The 26885-nt window shown below is 41.9% G+C and overlaps 1 protein-coding gene and 1 long non-coding RNA gene across 8 annotated transcripts in view; both read left to right on the plus strand.

The window, feature by feature from the left end:
• LOC118241378 (uncharacterized) overlaps nucleotides 1-26885 on the plus strand; it is a 43588-nt gene that overhangs the window by 4217 nt on the left and 12486 nt on the right. For 2 of the 7 annotated variants that reach the window (XR_014123942.1, XM_081714926.1), the window contains exon 1: nucleotides 25154-26668. The gene's annotated coding sequence lies outside the window, so the exon portion shown is untranslated. Of the gene's footprint in view, nucleotides 1-1277; nucleotides 1384-22039; nucleotides 22100-22332; nucleotides 22517-25153; nucleotides 26669-26885 lie in introns of those variants that run through there. The other 5 variants (XR_014123952.1, XR_014123960.1, XR_014123951.1 and 2 more) reach the window with 5 other exon arrangements.
• LOC145659428 (uncharacterized) lies at nucleotides 1966-5041 on the plus strand. Its single transcript, XR_014125646.1, has 3 exons — nucleotides 1966-2231; nucleotides 2341-2631; nucleotides 4822-5041. It is a non-coding gene; the product is annotated as an uncharacterized LOC145659428 (long non-coding RNA).

The following is a 26885-nucleotide window of genomic DNA, read 5'->3' on the forward strand; positions in this document are numbered from 1 at the left end:
ATTTGTAAAGAACCTGTCAAAAAACAGGTGGGTTCCTCTGGAAACAGTCTCTGCCAAATGAAGGACAGCTTGTTCTCCAATGCCCAATCCCTCTGTCACTCTGAAGGTAGTCTTACCTTGGTAAACCACAAAATCTAAGACCATACCACTTGGTGTGGCCAAGACAAACAGCTTCAATCCAGTCGGGTATGGTTTGCCTGGTACATTCTGGCGAATTGGGCAGCGACCAGTAAACGGAATCATTTGCTCATCAATGGACAATTTTCCTGTTCTAAGCTGATTTAGACATCCTTGCCTCACTTTGTTCAGAAGGGGCCTGACTTTCCACAAGAGGTCTCTGCTTATGTCCTCATCTGAAATATCAAGGTCATTGACAATCTTAATGGAATTTCTTAGTTTATAGAATAGATTTTTGGTCATGGATTCTGCCACTACTTGAACTCTGGTGTTTGAGGCCCAATACATCTGTATATTTAGATATCCTAGACAGGCCACGTAGACAGAACTGCCAATGAATGTTTTCAACTCTTCAGGAGTGGTGTTTAGTGCTGTTCCAGACACAAGGACTTCATGTTGGTTTGTGCGCACAGCCATTTCTTCAAACACAGAGTAATCAATGTACTGTTGAAAATAACTCAATGGGGTACAATTTTGGCGTGTTATGGCATCATTACTCTGAATAATGGGAGAATTATCCAGTTGACGGTTGAATCTTAGCAAAATAATAAAGGTAGAAAAAGAATTGAGAAGAAGTCTCAATTATTCTTAGAAAGAATTATCAGAATAAATCAATATGTGGACGGTTTTGCTTGCTCTGACTTTTCTGCCTCTGTTTGCCCTATCTCAGTTTCATCCTCTAAGCTCTCTCAGTCCTCTGCCTCAAAAACTGCATCTTGACCTTTTTCATCAGACAACTCAATATCTGAGTTTTCATGAACAATTCACAGTAACATTCTCTCTACCTCTGACAGTGAATACCTTCCTTCGTAATTGAAAATACAGAGAACAAAATGTAGGTAATAAGTACAAATGTCCACTGTGGAGTACATATTTTTTAAACACTCTCCTATCATCGTAATATATTTTTACATGACTTTAGAAAATGGTTTAAAGTGTTCTTAGGAGATTCATATAAAACATGACAACATTTCAAGACAAAATTTGCTCATTAATAATTATTAAGCACTAATTGTTTTTAAAAAACTATGATAGTCTTGTTCTTTTAAGGTAATGTTGATTAGGGCACTGAATAACTGTGGCTTATTATAATTTTCCAGATTCTTCCAGTGATCCCTACAGTACTGACTAGATTCTCCTCAGCCATGCCATCCTATAGCATGTGTCCCTGGGTCCTGCTGTTATCTGTGCTGAAGGTCATAACCGGTAAGTTGACAGAATGGCTTCTTTGTTTTCTAAATGTTTTATAACTGTATATTTTCTGTGCTCAGCATAGAAAACAGAGAACATACCTGAGCATAAAAACATTTAGTAATTAGCAGAATATAAATTGAGGCAAATGTTATTTTGTTATTGATACATGAAATGTGCAGACATTATTATTTGGTATTGGATGTATTTAACAAGTGATCGAGATGAATGTTTACCTTATATGTGAAATATCCAACCTTGCTAGGCTATCTTTGGGTACGAGAGAGAGGAACAGAGCTAATCAGACAGTCAGTTTCCATGTTCTCAGCAAAGGTTAGGAAAGGTTGCCAAATAGTAATAAACATTGTGGTAGACTTTCTGACAGCATATCTAATCTCCATGGTGTGGGAATGGAACATGACTTCCTTGATCCAGTGACTGTATGTGGGTGCAATGGGGGTTGAAAGCAGTCCGCCTTCAGGCAACAAAATGCTCCATCACTCATCTGGTCTAAAAGCGTTGTGGTCTGATTGTCTGATTTATTGAATGCCTTTTTAAACTCCACTTTCTTAATCTCTTTCAGTGCCTGTATCAGTAAAGGTGAATCTTCCTGACGATGCTACTCTCCCCTGCACTCGGTCGTGTTCTGGTCTGGTCACATGGGCTGTGTCCCATAAACAACTTGACATTCTGGCTCAGTGTGACCAGACATCCTGCCAGTCAAAGGAGGGATTTCACATGTCACATGATCAGTACCTGAAGGGAGATCCTCACCATCACTGATGCTGATTACACTAAGAGGACCTGGTACGCCTGTGAGTGTGATGATGTAGACATCTGTGATGTGAGCCTACAGATAGAGGGTAAGGGTTTGTTCTCTTAGTCTTTGCTAACGAACCCTTAATGATTTAGTTTTAATAGTATGTATTACATTTGAACCCCTTTAAAGTTCCTGATGGTTTTTCTTTTCAGCATTTAGTTCTTCAGTTCGGATCAAGCCCAATGAAACTCTGGTGCTGGATTTGCCCATATCAGAGTCAATGGAGATTATTTATAATAGCACAGGTGCAGCTGCTCCCTCTAGTGGACAAATCTGCACAGTGGATGGACACTCACTGAAGTGTGAACCTGAATACACTCAGAGAGCGTCGCTCATCTCTGCTGTTGAGCTGAGAGGAACCGCACCATCTGATAGTGGAGTTTACATCATCAGAGACACTAAGAATGAAGAGATTATTCAAACATAAACAGTTACTGTGGAAGGTAAGTGTAGTTATTGTGATTTTAATGTTGTCTAGAATTACTTTATGTTGGGGAGGAGGGTATGTGTAGTGTCAGTAACTTTTCATGCACATCTGTGGTTCAGTATTAGTTAGACTATAAATGCCGGGATCATGCAAACAGTGTGGAGTGAGTGTAATAGTTTGATGTCTTGGTCTTAATTGAGGTGCTGTTTATCGAAGCATATCCCCACTAAAGCATGTGATGTTCACTGGACTCTTTGAGATGGATTCTCAGATGGACACTCTTAGATCCAGCCATTGATGTTTTACAGCACTTTGTGTGATGCCTGCTTACTGATACCAAAACAATTATGAGTGATGAGTGAGAAAAATTGAAGTGTCTGTATTTTAGGGTGTAGGGTTGTTTGTGTTTGTTTATGTTGGAGCCTGTGGCTCCTCCTCTTCTTGATGCTCCTCCCCCTCCACCTGATCATGTATTCTGTCCTGTGCTGTACTGCTGTGTTGTGTCTTGACTGTCTGTCTCATTCTACCCCGCGCATAAGGGGAAGCCCGGGAAGAAGCGACAGACAGAGATTCATCTCCACTTTTGCTGAGGCTAGTTTTGTTTGTTCAGTGAGCGTTGTTTGCAGATTGTTGTGTTTTTGGTCCTCTGCTGGTTAAATCATTCTGACTTATTGCTTTTCTGGGCATGTTTGCTGTTGTACATTCTGTGTATGGAGTATTATAGTAGTCCTATGTGAATTGTTGTCGGGAAATATGGAGTTTGACGCCTTTTTTATTTGCTCCGTTCTTTACTTGTGTTTATTCGTTTTTGTTAGTTAGGGAGGGTTATTGTACTTAATTTGGTTTGTATTCCATTGGGACAGTTGGTTATTTTGTGCAGCAGGGCTTGGTGTTTGGCAAGTTTGCCTCTCAGCCTTTGAGTCTCTATCTGGGTGGAGTTTCCATGTTCTCCCTGTGACTGCGTAGGTTTCCTCTGGGTTCCTCCCAAAAACATGGAGGTTAGGTTGACTAGATCCTCTAAAACTGTCCTGTATTAATGTAAGTTGTGTATGCATGTAAGATATAGATAGGTGTGTGTGCTGCATATTAGCAGGGACGAGGGGAGAGGCAGAATGTAGATGCAGGAGGTTATTTATCAAATAATAAATGAGAGAACACAATAGAGCCAAAATAAACAGGCACAGGAAAATACTGAGGCATAGTGATAAACGAACTAGGCAAACGAAAGAGCAAGGGTGCTGACAGAGATAGCGTGAGCAAACGGAACAAACCAAACTGACCGCAATAACCAACAACATGAGAGACAAAACACATTTCTTAAATAACCAAAACAATTAAGGACTAACCAGACACAGGTGAACATAAGAACAGGGAAAACCAAAACAAGGACTGGAACTGAGGAACAGACGAGGGGTGGAGAAAACAAAACCAAGCATCGGAACAAGGAAGTAAAGGATAACAGACATGCAGGGAAACTATGGAAACAGGGATGTCAGGAGGGTGGCCAATCGTTACGGTGTGTGTATGTTCAGCTATGGTTGGTGGTCTGTCCTGGTCTTAACCTCCTCCCCTTCCCCTGCACTGGTGCACTCCCCCAGGGGGCTGTGGTTTCTGATAGAGAGAACACTGTAAATTCGCTGATGCTTCTCATCAGTCTGTGTGTGATTTGAGTGTAAAAGCTGATTTCTGTCTGTAAAATGTCCTTGAGTTTGAGAAAGGTGCTAAATAAATGTAGCCAACTAATAATAAAAATTTTATTTCTAGTGTGGTTTATGTGTTTTTTTAGTTTGGCCTTGTCTGCTCCTGAAGCTCAATCCCTCTACATCCGACCCTCAATAAATCAACAAACACTTCACCCTCAGTATCACTGTTCAAGTATCTCAGTGTTGTAGCACCTGAAGCCCAGACCAGGTGATAACACAGGGAAGGGCAAGACACCCCATATGCCATCATAAGTATAATCCCATAATCCATTATAATCCTGTTTTTAGAGGGAAACAAGGAGAGGAGTTGTGATAATGTAGTTCATGTAGTTCTCAATAACTGAATTATAACTCCAGTCTGTTAAAGAATGGCATCTTGGCATCTTAACAAACTCTGGTAGTGTGATTTGTTTAAAAAAACAATCTGTAAACTCCTGCATGGATAAACTTTATTGTGTCATGAAGGTGGTTTCTGACTATTTTTTTCTGTGTGTGTGTTGCAGAAGTCCAGCTGTATCAGAGCTCCACAGTGACGGTGTTGACGGTGCTCCTGGCTCTCATGGGGGTGGAGCTTCTGGCAGCAGGTCTGTTGATTGTGCAGCTGAGGACAAAAATCAGCAGTGAATGGAGACTGTAACCATGACAACAGAGGAGTTAATATGAATGGACTAAACCACTCAGATGAAGAGCAGAGGTGATCTCCCAATAATAACCATGAGGAAGTCTGAGAGATGATAAATGATTTCGCTCTCTTGTATACACACACACACACACACACACACAAATGTGCCCACAGTGCCTTTCTGTGTACCATTCAGGGGTCAGAGATCAGTGTGAGTTTTATGACGTTAGAACTCCTGAACTAACCTGGTAGAGCAGGTACAGTAAGATACATCTCCAGAATCGTGGTTTGATCCTCAGAGAGCACACATGATGTCATATTGATGAATATGTATCAGTCACTATAAGATCATCTGCCCAGTACTGTAAATGTAATGGAAAGATGTTTATGTAAAAATGTAATATAAAGATGTTTATGTAAATATTACTATGAGATCCTGTGATGTAATTTAATGCACATGTAAATACTTTTGTGTCAAGTCATGGAAAAACAGGCAGTTTTGCCTGTAGCATCTTTAAATTTTCGTTGCCGATTATCAACATTTTTTATTAAAGAGTTTCAAGGCTCAGTATCAAAATAAATTATTCCAATGGGAGGATGGAGGGATTAATGAAAGGAGAGGAGAGAAGGAGAAGGAGTACACAGACGAGTGCTGTTGGTGTAATATGCAGTTTGGAGCTTGAGGTCCACTGATGGGTCTCTTTGCCAAGCCTGGTGGCTGTAGCCTTCAAATTCAGGGAGATAAAATGTCGTCAGTACAAAATTTTCTGCCAGGAGTTGCTTAATGTTTATCTTTATAAATGACACATTTTATTTTTCGTTCTTCTGTCAGCATTAATCTGAGCCAAAGATGTTTTAAAATTTGCTCATGAATATTAATGAGGTATTTATGCTCTGTGCCTCTGTAAAGCCAACCTCTTTCCTTGCAGTGCCTTATGGGTAAAAACTGGCCATGTGTTTTATTTATTTATTTTTTAATCTCAGACATGTAATGCTGTTTATTTTTAAATACAAGAAGAAATCATATTTTATGGAACTTCTTTTGATTACATGTATTACTGTATTTAGATACCTGATGCATTGTTACCAAAATATAATCTTTTAAATACATCAATGGTCTGTTTATCTCTAATTTTCCCATTTGAAACTGCTGATTACAGTCTGATTTGATATTTTTGATATTTTGAATAATTAAATATTAACATAGCATTACTGCTATTAAGTAAAAGTCTCAGTTTGAACACAATGTATTGCAACAACAGACTCAAAATGAATCCTTTGATTAATGATGATTCAGGCATTTGAAGTGTTTGATCATTTGGGGGTGTCTATGTAAATGATGCATGTAAAATAGATGTTATTTCTTAACAAATATTAGCAAGTAAAAACAACACACATCAAACAACACAAAAAAAATGTGAACAGTGGATTTATGTTAAAGGACCAACTAGATAAAAGTGTAATTTTGCTCCAAGTATTGATTTAAAACTCAATGATACCATTTCAGATGCAAAGTACTGAGAAATGATTATGGCTGAGAAAACAAGATGAAGTCCATAAGAAACAAGGTGTAAAACATGAGATACCTGAGATTGTGTGGAGTCATACAGTGATACACATCACTCACATCACATGACCAACCCTACACACACATTCAGTAACAGTGTTACATATCACTCATATCACATGACCAAACCTATACACACACATTCAGTAACAGTGTTACACATCACTCACATCACATGACTAACCCCACACACACACATTCAGTAACAGTGTTACACATCACTCACATCACATGACTAACCCTACACACACACATTCAGTAACAGTGTGATATCCCTCACATCACATGATCAACCCTAAACACTCATATTAAGTAACAGTGTTACACATCTTGAACATGGCCCACTGCAGCGTGGTCCCAGAGTGGGGCAGCCTACCCACAAACCCCACCGGCGAGTCCTGGCTGTAACGTCCAGAGTTTGGTTGTTGCCCTTAACCATGACCATGATAACCATTAACCATTAACCATTAACCATGACCATGATGACCATTAACACTTAACCAATAACCATTAACCATGACCATGATAAACATTAACCATGACCATGATAACCATTAACCATTAACCATTAACCATGATGACCATAAACTATTAACCATTAACCATTAACCATGACCATGATAACCATTATCCATTAACCATTAACCATTAACCATGACCATGATAACCATTAACCATTAACCATGACCTTGATAACCATTAACCATGACCATGATAACCATTAACCATTAACCATTAACCATTAACCATGACCATTAACCATTAACCATTAACCATTAACCATTAACCATGACCATGATAACCATTAGCCATTAACCATGAACCATTAACCATTAACCATGACCATGATATCCATTAACCATTATCCATTAACCATGACCATGATAACCATTAACCATTAACTATTAACCATGACCATTAACCATTAACCATTAACCATGACCATGATGACCATTAACCATTAACCATTAACCATTAACCATGACCATGACCATGATAACACATCCAGGGCAGGGATGACCATGAGCATGATGACTATTAACCATGACCATGATATCCATTAACCATTAACCATGACCATGATATCCATTAACCATTAACCATTAACCATGACCATGATGACCATTAACCATTAACCATTAACCATTAATCATGACACATCCAGGGCAGGGGTGTGCCAGCCATGGTGAGCACACGATGCAGCGCCCATGATGCTGCACACCCCAGACACCCCGTCACCCACCGGAAGAAAACCCGTCAGTGACACTGATCTAAGAAAAGCAAACAGATCCTGAAAATTACGAACCAACCCAACATCCCCTGTTCTAACCACTCATCTTTTTAAATTTCTAATGTTACAATTTTTAGTAGTCGAATCTTCCAAAATTAAAAAAAAATTGTAAACAAACTATTTATATGTGTGATTTGAATTAAGAAGAGCAGAGAGTCTCAGTCCCTTATTACATTAATATTAAACAAAGATAAAGACCCTGGTGATTATAGGCCAATCTCCTTAATACCTCTTGATGCTAGAATACCGTCCAAGATTTTGGCAAACAGATTAGACAGAGTAATTTTGTCTTTGATCCATAAGGACCAGGTCAGTTTTATTCTAAACAGAAATTCTTCTGATAATATTAGGTGTGTCATTACTATAATGTCGGCGGTATCTGATGCCAGTATTCCTGTGGCTGTGATCTCTTTTAACGTTGAAAAGGCATTTGATTATGTGTAGTGGGGGTACTTGTTTAAGGCGCTGGAGACTTTTGGATTTGGTGAAACTTATTAAGTGGATTAAAGTACTTTATAATAAACCCGACACAGCAGGACACTCTAATGGATATATTTCAGTTTATTTTAAGCTCTCCAGAGGAACTCAACAGGGATCTCCACTCTTACATTCTTTCCTGGTATCACAGTGTTAATATAAGTTCATAAGTTAATGCTTTATTTCGTCGATACTTTATTAGTAACTGACCAAGTTAAACAGGCCTGCTCCTGTTCTCCATGTATTTAATATGAATGAGTGGATAAACTAGGATCTCTGGAAAGAGAGGACATAACAACAACAACAACAACAATAATAATAATAATAATAATAACAATAACAACAACAACAATAATAAATTATTATTATTAAGAACATTAATAATGATGATGATAATATCATTAATAATAATGATGATGATGATAGTCATTAATAATGATGATGATGATGATAATATCATTAATGATGATGATGATAATAATGTCATTAATAATGATGATAATAAGAATGTCATTAATAATAATGATGATGATGATAATAATGTCATTAATGATGATGATAATAATAATAATATCATTAATAATGATGATGATGATAATAATAATGTAATTAATAATGATGATGATGATGATAATAATAATATCATTAATAATAATGATGATGATGATGATAATAATAATATCATTAATAATGATGATGATGATAATACTAATGTCATTAAAAATAATGATGTGACTGGCGTCCCTGTTTAATGATTTCTCTGTTGTGTCTTTTTTTCCTGCACTTCTTGGTTCCGCTCCTTGGTTTCATTTTCTCCTCCCCTCGTCTGTTCCTTCATTCCAGTCCATGTTCTGGTTCTCCCTGTTCCCATGTTCACCTGAGTCTGTTCTGTGCCTGATTGTCTTGGTTATTTAAGCCCTGTGTTTTGTCTTCTAGTTGTTGGTTATTTTGGTAAGTTTGTTCATGTGTGAAGTTGCCATTATCACTGTTTGATTTGTACTCTTAGTTCATGTGTTACTTGCCTCAGTGTCTTTCCCTTTGTCTTTGTTTATTAGTCTCCTGTGGTGTGATTTGTGCTGTGATTCGGCCTGACAGTAGACTGGATGAGGGCAGATCACTGAGGTGTGTGTGTGTGTGTTTCTGCCACAGCAAGTCTCATCAGTGGTGTGTCATAGGCCACTCCCACAGTGAGCAACGTGTCCATGACACGTCCTCGTCTTCAGGCTCTTCACAGGGACTCTCACTGATTCCCCCACTGATTTTATACACATGGCTGAAGAAGAGGGGAGGCAGGAGGAAGAGGAGGGGAGGCAGGAGGAAGAGGAGGGGACCTTCAGCCAAACTTCTGCTTCTGAAAAGAGAAGAGGCATGAGGCTGACCTTCTGACCTTTATCACGCTGCTGAAACCCCACAGCAGTTCAGTATCAGTTAATGCCATAATGATGCGTGCCATGTTGCTGTAGGACCTCAGCTCAGCTAACAGTAACGCGGGTGTCGGGATACACAAGGGAGCTGGAACACGAACGGCTTGTGGTCCTTTACAGCAGGATTATGAGCCATGTTGAATGTCACCACAGTCAACCCTCTCTCTCTCTCTCTCTCTCTCTCTCTCTCTCTCTCTCTCTCTCTCTCCCTCCCCCCCCCCCTCTTTCTCTGCTTTTAATGGCATTCTTTAATGGAGCAGTTTTAACAACCTCCTTTTTCTTCACTGACGGGTAGAATCAGGGAAACTCACAAAAACTCAGCAGAGCAGCACTCGTCCTCTGACCCTGCACTTCAGGGCAGGAGACCCCGCAGCGTTTACAGGCCTTCCCTACTGGAGAGGTCAGACCAGGACAATGTCGTAGAGAAGCACCATTTGGGGGACGTCATGCTCATGGACATGTAGCAAACATTTCTTTGTGGAACTGAACTGAACCTCTTTGCAGTCACTGTTGGTATGAACCTTTACACCCTTAATTTGACCTTTTAAAGCCTTACTTTGGTTCCCAAAGTTTCCTGGTCATCGGTCTGTCCTATCCTCTCCGTATTACCCACTTGACCTTGGAATACATCCCTCATAATGTGTCACCCACTGGACACATAAAAAAGCGCTCCAAAGCAGTTCACTGTTTATGTGAGTGTTGAAAAACACACACACACTAACATTGCCTGAGGCTGCTGTAAAGATTGTATTATGCATATGCATATAATGTTAGGCATATGTATTAATGTTATGCATTATGCTGTGTGGGTATTTTAACCAAAGGTAATACATGTAGCACAATAATGGTTTTAATTAATAGGGCAAATTATTAATTAAAACTATCATTTTAAGGGGTGTAATGTGTTCACATGAAATCAAGGAAAACATCTTGGAACATTTCATTATGATGGAGAACCCATGCAGACCTGCCAACTTCACATAAGAAAATTGGACAATCACTCACTAAAACACAGAAAGATGTAAACATTTATAGATCAGTTTTTATTCCAATAATTTTATAATGCTGATATAATGCTAGTAGTGTTAATATTATTAATAATGTATTAATGGTGCTAGTGTATATAATGTGTTTATCTATATTTTACATATTCACACACACAATACTAAAAGTATTAGTAATACTTGCTGTACATACACCTAACCTGAGTACATTTACGGCATTTAGCTGACACTTTTATCCAAAGCAACCTACAATTCTGACTGAACGCAACTTGAGCAACTGAGAGTTAAAGTTCTTGCTCAGGGGCCCAACAGTGCCAAACTGGTGGTGGTTGGACTTGAACTAGCACCTTTCTGACTAATAGTCAAGTATCTTAAATGCTGAGCTACCACTGTGCCCTGAGTAGTTATTTTACATATGCTGGGAACAGGGGGTACTTGTTCTTCAGGGGGCAGCCTGCGTTCTGCAGGGGGTGTCAGCATTATGAACATCTGGCCGAGGGGTGCCAGGATTGTGTATGCAAGAATTGCCTGGGGCCGGGGCACCAGGCCAAGGACTGCAAGAACCCCCGCCGGTGCAAGGCTTGCGGGGGGGAGGGACATTTGGCGCACTCCTGCCCTGGACAGGTTAAATCTTATGCCACGGTGTTGGCAGGGGGCGGGAGTGCGGCCTTGAGTACTAGGAACTCCGCCCTGATGAAGGCGGGGGAAGGAATCCCGGCCCCGGGCCAACCCCCTCAGCCTTTGGAGGCACCCCCTGCTCCTCTCGGCGGCAAGGCCAAGAGGAAGAGAGAGAGGACCTTGCAGGAGCAGGAAAAGAGGATGAAGGTGGGGTCCCCCTCAACGGCGGCGCCTGCTGAGGAGCCCCCCCAGGCTCCAGACTCCTCCCTGGCCCCCAAGTCCGAGAACTTCAGTAGACCACCGACCACATATGGGGGCAGGGAGGGGTCACCCAATGAGACTCCTTTTTTAGAAGATACAGTGGACAATGTGGAGGGGGGGCTCCTTCCCTTTTAGTTGATTTTGAGTTTTACTGTTTTAACGTGCCTTTTCTTTCTTCTTTTTACTATGGCAGATTTTATTATTTTAACTTCAAATGTCAGAGGACTGCAGAACGTGAGAAAAAGAGCAGCAGTATTCCAGGATTTGGCATCGACCCCTTCAGCAATCTGTTGTTTGCAAGAGGTTCACCTGAGGGACCGGAGGGACGAGGCTCTGTTCTCTCAGCAGTGGAAAAAAGGTAAAGCCTACTGGAGCATGGGTGGTGTCCACTCTTCGGGGGTGGGGATCCTGCTGGGGGACCCCACCTTCGAGAAGGTAAGCGCCTTTGATATCGTGCCGGGAAGGGCGATGGGGGTGGATGTCACCTGGAGAGGCCAACACCTACGGGTACTTTGTGCCTATGCTCCGGTAGAGGCCTCGTCCCGAATCGCTTTTTTTGATGCACTGGTCCCGTCCTGTCACCAATAGATACCTTTTTTTGGCAGGTGATTTTAATGTCTTCTTGGAAGGGCATGCGGATGTCAGCTGGAAGCACTTTCGAAAGCTGCTCAGCGACTTCAGTCTCTCTGATGCTTTTAAAAAATGCAACCCCAGAGATCCGGGCCATACCTGGCATAACAGTCGAGGGGCATCAAGCTGCCTAGACTACATCTTGGCGTCACCCTTCGTGACTTTTAAAAAGGCCTCCTTGACCCCACGCTGGTTCTCTAACCACTTGGTGGTAGAGGCCAGTGCTTCCATTAACGTGCCTGCATTGGGCAGGGGTTATTGGAAGCTTAACGTGCAGGTCTTGGAGGAAGCAGAGTTCCAATCTCTGTTTAGAGACCACTTTGCAGCCTGGTGAGGCTGTAAAGATGGTTATGCCTCTCCTGCGGCATGGTGGGAGCACGTGAAAGAGTGGACCCGTGCTTTGACTACCCACTATTGCCGCCGGCGCAAAGCCGAAAGGCTGGGTCGAGTCCAGGACGTGGAGAGGCAGCTCAAACAAGAATACGCTGATTGGAATAACAGAGGGGAGCTAGACCTCGCTAGAGTGCAGGCCCTTAAAGACGAACTCAGGGTCCTGCACGAGAGGTCGGCGGCAGCCCTCCTGTTTAATGCCAGGTTGCAGCTAGTGGAGGAGGACAAGCGCTGCACCGCGTCTTTTTTTCAGAGGGTCCGGCAGGCTCATGAAGAGCGATGTTTTACATCGCTCAAAGTCTCGGAAGGCCACACCTGCTCGGACCCGGCCCGGATGACGAAGGTTGCATATAATTTTTATTGTAATCTTTTTAATAAAAGAAACACAGACTTTCAAGTAGGGGAGCAGTTCTTATCTGATCTTAAGGTTTGTCTTCCGAGCACTACCCGGGACAGCCTAGAGGCCCCCTTTACTCTGGCAGAGCTGACGGGGGCTACTTGGCAAGATGAACCGGCGTAAGGTCCCTGGTCTGGATGGGCTCCCGGTGGAGTTTTACTCTACATTCTGGGATGTCCTAGGGCCAGAGATCGTGGAGGTAGCTGAGGTTGTGCACCGGCAGGGTCTGCTCACTGAGAGCATGCGGTCCGGGGTACTCTCCTTGTACAAGAAAGGCGATCCAACAGATCTCGCCAACTGGAGGCCCCTGACCATGCTTTGCGTCGAGGTAAAAATCTTCGCAAAGGCCCTGACCGAACGTCTGAAAAGAACCATGTCACTCTTGGTTCACCGCGACCAGACCTGTGGGGTCCCAGGGAGATTGGCTACCTGGAACCTCCATTTAATCAGGGATGCCATCTCCTGGGTAGAGGACAGAAATGTCCCTCTGGCGCTGGTGAGCTTAGACCAGGAGAAGGCGTTTGACCGGGTGGACCACTGCTTCCTGGAGAGGGTGTTGATAAAGCTAGGGTTTGGGCCCTTTTTCCTGAGGTGATTACAAGACATTGTACGCTGGGGTGGGAAGCCGTGTCTCCATCAACGGTCACCTCAGCGAACTAGTCCCGCAAGTGAGTGCAGTGAGACAGGGATGTCCTCTTTCTCCCTTACTCTACGCGCTCTACATAGAGCCACTTGCGGCCGCCATAAGGGCCCACCCGGACATAGATGGTCTCCCCCTCCCGGGGGGCGGAGGTTCTGTGGTAAAGCTGGCCCCGTACACGGCTGACACTACGTTGTTCGTGTGCTCGGACCAGTCGCTCAGGCACACCTTGGACATGGTGCGGTCGTTCGGAAAAGCTTCCGCTGCTGCATTAAACCTCGGCAAGTCGGTTGCCAAGTACTTCGGCTGCTGGAGGCACAGGAGGGACGTTGCTGGAGGGCTTGCCCTCAGTGACGGACCCCTGAAGATCTTGGGTCCATTTCACTTCTGAAGGGGCTACCCGGGTAAACTGGGCAGAGCGTCTTGCTCTTGCCCAGAAAAAGTTGGGGCTGTGGAAGTCCAGGTCCCTGTCCTTCCTGGGAAAGGTATTAGCATTGAAGGTCGATGTGCTTCCCTCACTGCTCTACTTGGCCCACATATACCCAATGCCCCGCGCTATGCGGTCGGGCTTGACAAAAGACGTTTTTAATCTCATCTGGGGGGGCAAGTATGAGTACGTTAAGAGGGAAGTTATGTACCTGGGAAAGGACAAGGGTGGGAGGGATGTCCCAGACTTCCCTCTCAAGCTAGACTGCCTGTTCTTTGCACAGCTCTGTGCACGGTTGGCTGCTCCCCTCGAGCACCCCCATCAGTATTTTATTCGGTTGTGGCTGTCCTGGCCATTACGTAAGGTTGTTCGCATGTGGTCTAACTCCGGCCCCAAGGCTGAGACGCTGCCGGAGCACTTTGACCATATGGTGTGATGGAGCAGGTTGCTTCCGGCGGGTCTGCGGCCCGAGTCCCTTGCCAAGCACAGGTTACTGTACAAGACTGTACTTGAGGCACGGGGGACTCGCGCAGTTGTGGGCCTGGAGGTGGACACATGGTCCAGAGTACAACCCAAAGGTTTAGACAACCGGCTGCAGGACCTGAATTGGTGCTGTATACATGGTAAGCTGCCAGTCAGTGATGTCCTGAACAGGCACGGGCTTACCAGGCACCCTCGCTGCCCAAGGCCCAACTGTGCCGAGGAGGAAACTCTTCGGCATGTGTTTTGGGACTGTGGGTATGCGAGGGATGTCTGAGGTAAGGTAGCCGACCTGTGCAGGACGTTAGACCCGCAGTTCCAGTTGACCTACGATAAGGTCACATGGGGGTGGCCCCAGGATACCAGGCCATCCTTCGCGCCCTGGATGTGGGAGCTGGTCAGCGTCACCAAAAAGAACTATGGAACGCGAGGACCAGCCTCATCCAGAAAGGGACGCGCCTGGATACCTGGGGGTTATATAAAAAGGTTTGTTGTGATTTAAAATTTAGGATGGAGCATGACATCATCCGGTGGGGCTACCACGCAGCGAAGGAGAGGTGGAAGGGCCTCTTCGAGCTGTAAGCCCCCCGGAGTCTATATAGGGTTTTAGTTGACAAAGGTTTTTAAACTTAACTGGGACTCTGCTCCATCCGGTGGTCCCAACGGACCACCGTGTTTTATTGTTTTAACCACCATGGTAGAATTAGTTATATAGAAACGTTGTTTTAGGTGAAAAGGTATGTCTTGTTTTTTAACTAAGTGTGTGTTTTTTGTGTTCTCTTAAAGCACTTAACTAACAAGATTAACAATGATCTTACGCACTTATTTTTTATTTTTGTGTGGGTTTTTAGTGTTTTGTGTATTTCCCTGTTTTAATTAACATAAGACATACTTTTAGCTTAGGCATTGTTTTATTGCTACCATGGTGGTATTTTACTACTTAGTTTTTTTTCTTATTGTCTGTCTTTTATGAGAGAGGCCGTTTTAACAGTTTTATTGTTTTACTCGGTTGCCCAGGCGCAGCTGGGCCGAGAAGTGATCTTTTAAGGACATTTTTACCACGACTTGTTTATACAGACTTTTATTGATGCCCCCCATGTAATTGGTACACGGGGGGTGGTGGTATTTTAATGTCCTGGACTTTTAAAAAGAATTTTTATGTAGTGTGCAGATTTTTATTATTATTATGATTGTGTTTTATTGTATGATTTATTGAATTAAATACATCTGTAAAAAAAATAAAATAAATGTGTTTCATATTATACTCTAAACTATGGAGAGTACATTTGATGATAAAATATTGACAAAGCATTTAAGGCTGCTCTTTATGTCCTCCAGAAAGTGTGTAAAGAATAATGCATCACACATGCAGTGTGTTTGTGTGCAAGCACATGTGTGTGTGTGTGTGTGTGTTTGGACAAGGAATGCCCTTGGTGTGCATGTGTGTTTGTGCTGTATTATAGTGTGTAGTCCATGTTATAATGTTATATAATATTGTAGGATGTGGTGATATATTATAGTGGGGTGTGTTGTTTTCAGGAGTCTCCCAGTGAGGTGTACCGCCTGGTGGAACTACCGGTCCACAGTAACTAGAACTTACATTTCTGATGTCCTCCTCAAAATCCTCCACTTGCTTACTAGAGTCACTGCCCACACAATTAAAGAAATCCTACCTGCAGTAATCGAATCTTTAATCAAACAGTAATCGAATCTAAATGTAATAAACTCCTGCTTAAACATTGGCTATGTTCCTAAATCATTTAAATTAGCAGTAATCAGACCACTTATCAAAAAATCTAATCCTCGACCCATGTCAACTGTCAAACTACAGGCCAATCTCAAACTTACCATTTATTTCCAAGATCCTAGAAAAGCTGTAGCTCCGTAGCTAAGCTCATATCTGAATCGGAACCGAATGCATAAAGGATGTCAGACACTGGATGTTGAGAAACTTTCTCTCAGTTAATGCTGACAAAACAGAGGTGCATCTATTAGACCCAGAGACAGCTAGGTCCTCTAATTACTCAATAAACCTCAATATTCCATGCATTTATTACTTCAAGATTGGACTACTGTAATGCCCTACTATTAGGCTGTACTACTAAGTGCCTAAACAAGCTCCAGCTAGTTCAAAATACAGCAGCCAGAGTGCTCACTAGAACTAGAAAATTTGATCCCATCACTCCTGTCTTAGCTACATTCCATTGGCTCCCAGTAAAATTTCGTATTGATTATAAAATAGTTCTAATTACCTACAAAGCACTGAATGGTCTTGCCCCAGAGTAGCTCCCACTCTGAGGCAGATGCTTCCTCTGTGAGCCATTTCCCACCAGTGGATGAGCCCCAGAGAGGGCGAAGGATCTGGGGCCCACAGGCCACTGTTAGAGAGGAGCGGACCCACTTCAGGCAGCTGGCAAAGAGCCATAATTACTGAGGATACCTCAAAATACACAAAGAGCAAGCTTTGGTAATATAAATATAAAAATTAGTAAGGGTCACACTGACAGAAAATACAAGTTGGTTTTATTAATGAAACCTGTTTAGCATTACTGATATAACACCAGGTATGTACACCGTGTTCTAGCGCTGTTTTAGGGAGAAGACGATGGGGGCCTGACTCTGGTGTGGTCTCTGGCCCAGAACCACACCCACATCCTGCTGCCCAGCTCCACGGCATGTGCCTGGCTGTGGTCCAGAAGGTGAGGGGCCTCTAATCAAATCATATAAACAAGGGCCCGAAAAGGAGCTTCACATTTTGCTGTCCCAGCTGGAATTGCTCCGTTTTGTGAACAAAATGGTTCTGACCTGAAGAAGAGTCACTTTGGAATGTTCTAGAGAGGAATTTCTTGTGCTTACACATGGTGGTAGAACTGTGCACTTTTAGTAGAAGACAGAAACACATTTATAGTACAGCAGAGCCCTGTCAATACCAGGCAGTTATAATGGAATCTACATAGTATAATCTTATATAAAGATTCTCTTATACACCTTTTGTTTATTTTTTGCATATGTGTAAAGTGTGTTCAGTCTTACTGCATGCTTGTGCACATATATTAGGGGGTCAGTGGTAGCTCGATTTGGGGGCCAGTTATGGTACTTGGCTTACAATCAGAAGGTTTCCAGTTCAAGACCCACCACTTTGCGGTTTTTTTCAATGAGTGTAATTATTAATTATATAGTGTGACTAGTCACTGTTGGGCCTGAGCAAGGCCTTTAACCCTCAGTTGCTCAAGTTGTGTTCAGTCATAACTGTAAGTTGCGCTGGATAAAAGTGTCAGCTAAATGCCATAAATGTATTTGAGTATAGTATTTTATTACCTTTTATAAAATATGCTCCTTATTTCTTCATGTCAGCAGTCCCTGTCTTGGCCACCAGAGGTCCTCCTCTCTGGCATTCTGGTCCTGTCACCATGACTATCATGACTGTCTGGCAAGGAAACAGCTGCACAGACTCACAACCTATTTTGCCCTGTTGTGCCTCTACTGCTCCTGTTTGGACTAATCCTGGATCCCCCACAACTCTTATCAATAAAACTAACCTGCACATGTATCCCATTCAGCTCTTTGAATCTCATTTGTTACACTTGATTATATGTTAATCTCATAAATGAGACTAACACAATTTATGATGTGGTGATCAGTCTTACCCAGTTGTGAATTGCTTAAAAGGAGCCCATCCTTGTCCATTTTGTATCTGAGAAGGTCAGAGATTGATTTGTGCTACCACAGCGTGTGTTGGCCTATCTGCGTTCTATGATTACCAAACCATGGTCATAAAAATGACACTACACCATTTTATGCTCTCCTGCTCTAATACACCTGAATAGTGTTATTGGCAAATAATTATCAAAACCTACTTGAGCTGAATCAGCTTGTGGGATGGTCTGTGTCGGCCACTGAGCCTCAACAGACGGGGCATCTGAGGTTAAAGCCAGCGAACACGTCCGAGTCCTGCAGAAATGCCACTTCCAGCAGTTTTGTTCTGTGATCGTTCAAAGTCTCGTTCTGTGATCGTTTAATGTAATCAGCATCAGTGATGGTGAGGGAGAGATCTCCCTTCAGGTACTGATCATGGGACATGTGAAATCCCTCCTCTGACTGGCAGGATGTCTGGTTACACTGAGCCAGAATGTTACGTGGTTTATGGGACACAGTCCATGTGACCAGACAAGAACACGTCTGAGTGGAGGGGAAAGTAGCATCATCATGAAGATTCACCTTTACTGAAGAGGTCAATACAGGTACTGAAAGATTAAGAAAGTGGAGTTTTAAAAGGCACTAAATAACAAATATAGAATAAAAACAGAAACAACTGCATAAGAGCATAAATCAGACAATGAGACCGCACCCCTTTTAGACCAGATCAGTGATGGAGGACTTTGCTGCCTTGAAGCCGGACTGCTTTCCATTATGCTTTCCTACTCCTGTAACCCCAATATTACTGCATTCATTTTGGAAATGGCCAAAGCTCTACACATTCTGGCAAGACATCTTTGAGACCTTCTCTAGGATAGTCACAATTTAAATGGAAAGAACCCATTCCACCCACATACAGTCACTGGATCAGGGAAGTCATGTCCCATCCCCATACCATGGAGAAGATTAGCTATGTTTTCAAAAAGTCTACGAGAATACTATTTGGCAACCTTTGTTGAGAACATGGAAACTGACAGCATGATAATATTGTTCGGTTGACTCGAACCCACATCAGTTAGGTGATGACACCGACAGCCTACTAGGTGAGCAACCATGCTCTAGTTATGGTGAGCCCGTGAGCAGAACAGTTAGATCTTGTAATAGGTAAAACGAGGAAAAAACTGAACCACAACACCAAGCATGGAAAATGGGAGAACAAAGGACAGCGCAGGAAGAATGGCATCCCCAATACACTGGGGAAAACCAAACTAAAACTTCCCAAACAAAACCAGAAACCCGGAGGAACTTTAAAGGCTAAGGGAAGCCTCCGGAGAGAGACAGACTCAAAAGGGAAAACTATAGACAGAAGGACACATGTAAAAACCTTTGCAGAGCAGAAGAGAGGTACAGCACAAGAGCTCACAGACCTCAATACCCAGAGGTACCAGCTAGGACGTTGGCTCAAAACTTTAGCAAAGATCCAGCACTAAGTGACTGGGTCACTGGGCTTTTAGAGATCTAGCCCAGCTGTCAGGCATCAAGCCTGATTAGTAGTGTGGTTGACTCAAGTTCTCCCTCTGGTGGCCGGGGGGCCTCGGCCTGGTGCCAGCCCTTACAAATATAACCTATTCTGTCCTTTGATTTTACGTGTATTGTCTGTTTGTCTTTGATAGAAGTCTGACAATGCATTATGTTTGTATGTTAATGTCTGGTATGGGAGAAGAATTACGTTTTTACACCTATGATATAATGTGAAAATTAACAGACACCCCCCACCTCTCCAAAAAAACAAAACAAAACAAAAACCACACCAACAGAACTCAGAGATTAATAGAGAGATACCAGAGAAATCGCAATAGATGAGCCCCAGGGATTTGGTCTCATAAAGGGAAGAAGCTTGAGAGAAAAGGGTTACTTGAGGAACACACTCAACCTCATATATACCACTATCCCAACTAGCCTGGTACCTGCACTCATAAAGAGAATGACAAGACTGAACACCAGCCTGTGTGGGAGCATATTACTGAAGAGAGGCTCTGTTCCTCTCTCTAGTACCCAAGGTTGGCTATATTAGATATAAGATAAATATTCGTCTCTATCACTTGTTAAATATATCCAATGCCAAATAAAATGGCTGCAGCTTTCATGTATCAGTAACATTTACCTCAATTTATATTCTGCCAATTACTAAATGTTTTCTATGCTCAGGTACGTTCTCTGTTTTCTATGCTAAGCACAAAAAATATACAGTTATAAAACTGGATTATAATACAATAGAATCGGACCAAGATGAAACATTTAGAAAAAAAGAATCCATTCTGTCAACTTACCGGTTATGACCTTCAGCACAGATAACAGCAGGACCCAGGAACACATGCTATAGGATGGCATGGCTGAAGAGAATCTAGTCAGTACTGTAGGGATCACTGGAAGAATCTGGAAAATTATAATAAGCCAGTTATTCAGTGCCCTAATCAACATTACCTTAAAAGAACAAGACAATCATAGTTTTTTAAAACAATTAGATCTGCAGCAGATTAGATTCTGTGATACCCCTTTAAAGGGTAACGAGTCAGACTGTCATCAGCACGTGAATCACATGAAAGCATACAGCATAAAGCATACAGTCATGGTCAAAAGTTTTGAAACTAGCACAAATCTTGGTTTTCACAAAGTTTGCTGCTTCAGTTTTCATGGCAGCAATTTGCATTCTAGATTGTGAAATGTGATCAGATGAATTGCAATTAATTGCAAAGCCATTCCTTGTCATGAAAATTAACATTCATAAATATAGTAATAATAATAATACTAATATATAACAACAACAACAACAATTAATTGTGTTCACCTGTTCCTTATTTCCTTTCACCCCTATTTAAACCCAAGACAGCACTGCACATTAGCGGTTGTAACTACGGAGTCTCTAGAAGATGCAACGTTGCCTAGAGAGAGCTAGACTGGGGGTTTTCCTTTTTGTTGTTACATCAGTACAGCTCTGTCTTGACTTTCTAAGCACTTCCTCTCACTTCTGACGTCCTCTGTGTTGACCGTGTCACCTGCATCACACATCACTCATACATTCGCATACTCTCATTCTCTCTCTCACACACCAGTGGAAGTTTATGGCATAAGGGGAAACTGCAAGTGTAAGGGTGTGAGAGGATGTGTTTTAAGGGAAGGCATTTTTGCAGATATATTAAAATGCTGGAGGCCTTAAATACCAAAGTTTTCATGTTTTACTCCAAATTCCCACTGTAAAAATAACTTAGTCATACTAAAAGTAACTACATAAGAGAGAGTATTTCAAGAATTTAGTGGATTATTTGATCTGTTTATTTTATAAAGATTCAATATGTGCTATATATATAGTGAAGCAAAGAGACATTTTACACAAGCTTGCCATCCCAATACTCCACATTCCTGCAGTAAAAACACTGCAATGTCATATTTTGAATATGTTGCAAAGTGTTTTCCAAGAATATCACAGAGTGAACTGATCATTTGATTTGTGTTTTTTGTCATTTTAAAATATACTATAGTGAACTGATTAGCTATTTGCACAATATTGCTCTATATTTTATCCACCTTCACCCATTAGGAAATCTTATGAGTAGCTAAGAAAGTGATCTTTATAAATGTAGTGGATTTAACAGAAAAAATGGAAGGTTTGAATTTCCAAAAAATAAGACTTTTCTCATCTACTTATGCTTTAACACACACTTTGTTTAGGTGCATTAGACCCAAGATATGTTTAAATAAGCTGAAGAACATGTTTATTTTAGATTTTCATTGTGTGAACTAAAGGAGCGAGAAACCTCCTCTAGAGATGATGGGGGCTCGTGACAAGCCTGCAGGGCAGACTCACCGGAAACTTGTGGCTTGTGGTTTCCGTTTCTGCTTTTCTGCTCAGTTCCAGGGTGAGTTTGTGGTTTCATATCTAAGACACTAATGTCACTCTATAGATTTCGTTACGCAGAGAGCTGTTTGACACCAGAGTGGTAACTAGCTGATATGTTTACAAGTAAACCCACCAGAGTGGTGAGTAGTTAGTTGATATGTTTACAAATAAATAAACCCAACCGAGTGGTGAGTAGCTAGTTAATAATTTTACAAATACATAAACCCACCCAAAGTGGTGAATATCTGATATGTTTACAAATAAATAAACCCACCAGAGTGGTGAGTAGCTGATATGTTTACAAATAAATAAACCCACCAGAGTGGTGAGTAGTTGATATGTCTACAACAAAACGGCTTGGGATTTGGTCAGCTAACGCTAGCTAACCCTCGGGCTGCTCTGAACACTGATTTCAGACCCGGTGGTTGTTTTTAAGGTAACTAAGTAATGAAATGGAATTACAACAGTTACGATTTAGCTTTATTTTGTGTAAACACATCCGTTAGTTTGCTGAATGCCCGCTAACTCAGAAATGTTCTCATTCCGGGTCCGTGCTTGTTAGCTAGCTCTCATAGCTTCGCTAACGTCTGTAGCTACAACGCTAGTTAGGTTAACTGGAAATGTAGCCTATCGTAGTATGACGGTTATTTCTACATGGGATCATCAGTTCCCCAGTAATTACATTTAGAGCCGTGTGGCTTGTTACATATGAAGTATAAATGCTTTAATCCATATTGACCTTGTAGCGCTATTTCTGCTAAGTTAGCAACAGTTATCGGGCCTACACTGGCTCTCCTTCCGTAACACAACTTCAACAGACACGAAGAGGAGTGTTTGTGCTCTTATAGACGTTAATCTAAGAAGTGTGAGGCCTTCTGCACTAATGCTTGGGCTTGATCAGTGTCCCATCCTTCACGCATTATGATGACTGTTCAGATACCCTAAACCAGATCCATGTAGAGAGAGATCTCGGAAGTTATCATCAAATACTAGCAGTGCAGTCGTACACAAAAGTCGACACTGACAAATTTTGGTTTTCACAAAGTTTACTGCCTCAGTTTATTAGATGTTTATATGGTACAGCTAAGTACAATTAAGCATTTCAGACTTCTGCAATTCACCTTGGCATGCTGGATATTAGCTTCTGGGCAAAGTCTTGACTGATGGCAATCCATTCTTGCCTAATCAGTGCTTGGAGTTGATCACAATTTCTGCATTTGTCCACCTTCTTTTTGAGGATTGACCACAGGCAAAATTTTGAGCAAACCCACTCCCTTGGATGAGAAGCAACCCCATACATGAATGGTGTCAGGATGCCTCACTGTTGGCATGACACAGGACTGATGGTAGCGCTCATCTTTTTTCTCCAGACAATCATTTGTCTAGATGTCCCAAACAGTCTGAAGGGGACATCTTTGTTAGAGAAAGTAACTTTACCCCAGTCATCTGCAGTCCAATCCCTTTACGTCCTGCAGAATATCAGTCTGTCCTTAATGTTTTTCTGGGAGAGAAGTGGCATCTTTGTGGCCCTTCTTGAAGCCAAGCCATCCTCCAAAAGCCTTCACCTCACTGTGTGTCCAGATGTGTGTGAAAACACCCATTTAGCATAATAATAAATGGTTAGCTACTCAGCTAAAATAATTTGGGTTTGGTGTTTCTGTAACAGTAATGTAATAAATATAGCTAACTAACCATAAACTTGACATCGTGTGTGACCTGTTTAACACAGCAATGTCATCTGAACAAGGTTAATTCAGATATGTGGCTGTGGACGTTATCTTCTAACTGTTCAGCTAACTCTAGCTAGTAATATAGTAAGCCAGTGTTAACTGCGTAGTGTCGTGTCTGTTAATGCAAGAAAGAAGAGACCGGAAGCAATGCATTACCTTGTGGCCTTTTATTAATGCAGAGCTCTGGAGATGTCACTTCACAGCACAGTGCGAGTGAGATCTAAAGCATAACTTCGCAACACACAGACTTATAGTTTTCTTGCCTTGCGCCACTTCTGCTTAGTACTTTTCCATCTCAGCCGTCGCCTCTGTCTAACTGTCATGTACACACGTTTTCTTGCACAATCGCACATATGCACGTCTAAGGCATTTCCTGTTATGTCTGCACATACAGCAATTATTTTATTAATTCAAGCATTAATCCTATTCCATTTTGTGCATTATTCTCTATTTATGTAATCTTAGCATTCACTTAGTTTATACAATCCCACAGTAGATAGCTCGCATAGGCTAGTATTCATGAATATTAGGACAGCTACACGGTCGTCTTAAGTCTAAATAACCTGGATAAGCTACCAATATTCAGCAGAGCTCTGAGTAAATGTTACTTTCAGTTTCCTGGCTAGGATAGCTTAGCTAGGCTAGCTAGCTTTTCTGATACAGGCCAGGCGCTAACATGGCTAAGATATTTACAACGGGCTGATTAGTTAAAGTTACGTATCGTGTCTAGATATCTAACCACAGCTACAGCGGCAGCTCTACCTCCACTGTCCTCGGGGTTCCCATTGGCTGAACACGGACACACGGGCGTCCCCGCATCCCCCGGGCCAGGACCGCTCGACTCACCCCGTGTCCTGCCAGCGCCGGGCGCCCTGTCGAAACGCTCCGTCATCACTCGATAAAGACGTCTGACTGTACATTATACAGACTATCTGTCGATAAAGTCGAGCCGTCAAATGCGAAGTATTATCTATATGACCAAACGCTACACACCATCTCTCTCTTATATTTAGCTGCCACGCTAACGCTTGCTAGCTCATTAGCTGTTGTCTGGTGAGGCCTGTCAGCCCGTTTTCTTGCTCTAGTTTGTCTTTAGCAGGTCCGTTACGAACACCGACACCTGTCCCGCACGCAGTCACTGTTTAATGCAACTAGTTCAGACTATTATAGAGCTTCAAGTAGTGATATATAGTCAACTGAATAGACATTTAACAACATATCGCCATCCCATTACTCCAAATTCCTACAGTTAAAACACTACAATGTCATAATCTTAGTATGTTTCCACTTTTGATGTGGGGGAGTGTCATCTTCACACTCACTGGAGATTCCTACTTGGACCTGAGTAATCATGTGCTCACCAAGGAGCAATTTGAATTCAAGGAACTGCAGTGGTTTCTTTGCCAGAACTTAGCAGTCAGTCAGTCTTATACTGAAGCCATGCATTGGTGATTGCCAAATCAAAAAAGTGGAAAATTGTATGCACTGTCCATTTCCGAGTGCGAGTGGCCATCCTATAGAAACTTAGCAACTGGTTAACTGGTTTGTTGTCAAACCACTTGACAGCAAGTTCAGGATCTCACCTGACCACGATCTCAGATGCTTCTCTTCCTTTCCTTTTGATGGCCTGATCCCCTATAATGTTACACTCCTTTGGAATTCTGTTCTTCATGAGAGTTCCTGTACCTCCCAAGCATTTCTCCATCATGGTGTCCAGGACATTTGTAAAGAACCTGTCAAAAAACAGGTGGGTTCCTCTGGAAACAGTCTCTGCCAAATAAAGAGCATCTTGTTCTCCAATGCCCAGTCCCTCTGTGACTCTGAAGGTGGTCTTACTTTGGTAAACCACAAAATCTAAGACCATAACACTTGGTGTGGCCAAGACAAACAGCTTCAATCCAGTCGGGTATGGTTTGCCTGGTACATTCTGGCGAATTGGGCAGCGACCAGTAAACGGAATCATTTGCTCATCAATGGACAATTTTCCTGTTCTAAGCTGATTTAGACATCCTTGCCTCACTTTGTTCAGAAGGGGCCTGACTTTCCACAAGAGGTCTCTGCTTTTGTCCTCATCTGAAATATCAAGGTCATTGACAATCTTAATGGAATTTCTTAGTTTATAGAATAGATTTTTGGTCATGGATTCTGCCACTACTTGAACTCTGGTGTTTGAGGCCCAATACATCTGTATATTTAGATATCCTAGACAGGCCACGTAGACAGAACTGCCAATGAATGTTTTCAACTCTTCAGGAGTGGTGTTTAGTGCTGTTCCAGACACAAGGACTTCACGTTGGTTTGTGCGCACAGCCATTTCTTCAAACACAGAGTAATCAATGTACTGTTGAAAATAATTCATTGGGGTACAATTTTGGTGTGTTATGGCATCATTACTTAATGGGACAATTGAAGAATGGGAGAATTATCCAGTTGAGTGTTGAATCTTAGGAAAATAATAAAGGTAGAAAAAGAATATTACTCTCAATTATTGTTAGAATAAATTATCAGAATAAATCATTTTTGTGAAAAAAAAATGTAAGTAAAAATGTATATGTATATATGTAAATGGTCATAAATTATCTTGAGAATATAAAGTCAATGTGTACATTGTAGTCCTGCCCCGAAGTGGACAGCGACTGTATGTGGACGGTTTTGCTTGCTCTGACTTTTCTGCCTCTGTTTGCCCTATCTCAGTTTCATCCTCTAAGCTCTCTCAGTCCTCTGCCTCAAAAACTGCATCTTGATCTTTTTCATCAGACAACTCAATATCTGAGTTTTCATGAACAATTCGCAGTAACATTCTCTCTACCTCTGACAGTGAATACCTTCCTTCGTAATTGAAAATACAGAGAAAAAAGGTAGGTAATAAATACAAATGTCCACTGTGGAGGACATATTTTTTTAAACACTCTCCTATCATCGTAATATATTTTTACATGACTTTAGAAAATGGTTTAAAGTGTTCTTAGAAGATTCATATAAAATTTGCTCATTAATAATTATTAAGCACTAATTGTTTTTAAAAAACTATGATTGTCTTGTTCTTTTAAGGTAATGTTGATTAGGGCACTGAAT

This window comes from Electrophorus electricus, chromosome 1 (assembly GCF_041902795.1).
Source record: "Electrophorus electricus isolate QZ-2024a chromosome 1, ASM4190279v1, whole genome shotgun sequence".
NCBI lineage: Eukaryota > Metazoa > Chordata > Actinopteri > Gymnotiformes > Gymnotidae > Electrophorus > Electrophorus electricus.